This window comes from Bison bison, unplaced genomic scaffold, assembly GCF_000754665.1.
Source record: "Bison bison bison isolate TAMUID 2011002044 unplaced genomic scaffold, Bison_UMD1.0 scf7180017864064, whole genome shotgun sequence".
Classification (NCBI taxonomy): domain Eukaryota; kingdom Metazoa; phylum Chordata; class Mammalia; order Artiodactyla; family Bovidae; genus Bison; species Bison bison.
The window spans coordinates 874,058-874,894 of NW_011494636.1; positions in this window are offsets into that span (position 1 = coordinate 874,058).

Below are 837 nucleotides of genomic sequence, written 5' to 3' on the forward strand. Positions count from 1 at the left end.
TTAGTGAAATAAATCAGACAGAAAAAGACACGTACTATATGATAGTACTTACAGGTGGAATCTAAAAAGTACCACAAATTTATGTTTATAAAAAACAGAAACGGACTCACAGACATAGAAAACAAACTTATGGTTACCAAAGAGGAGGTGGGAAGGGACAAATTAGGGGTATGGGATTATAAATTGTGGGTATAGAGATTAAAAAATACACACTACTGTACTTAAAATCCTGGAGAAGGAAATGGCACCCCACTCCAGTACTCTTGCCTGGAAAATCCCATGGACGGTGGAACCTGGTAGACTACAGTCCATGGGTTCGCAAAGAGTCGGACACGACTGAGCGACTTTCTTTCTTTCTTTCTTTCTTTATACATAAAATAGATAAGCAACAAGGATTTACTGTACAGCACAGGGGATTATACCCAGTATTTTGTAATCCCTGTTATGGAATATAATCTACAAAATCAAACAAAAACAACCAACCAGGAATCATTATGCTTAACTATACTTCAAAAAAAACAACTTGCTCTCCTCCTGAATAAAGAGCGTCTGTGGTTTTAGAAAAATCCAGGTAAAATTTTTTGGGGATGGAGAGGGTGTGGAAAGTGATGTCTCAGGTTGGGCTCTGTCTCATCTCACACATGAAGAGTGGGACAGGGTGAGTCATAAGAGAGTTCATATAAATCATATGCCATTTTATTTCTCATAATAAAGTTGTAAATGGAAAAAATGATTCTTTTTTTGGGGGGAGTATAATTGCTTTACAATGTTGTTAGTTTCTGCTGTACAGCACTCGAATCAGCTATAAGTGTGTGTATATATATATAAACCCCCTTC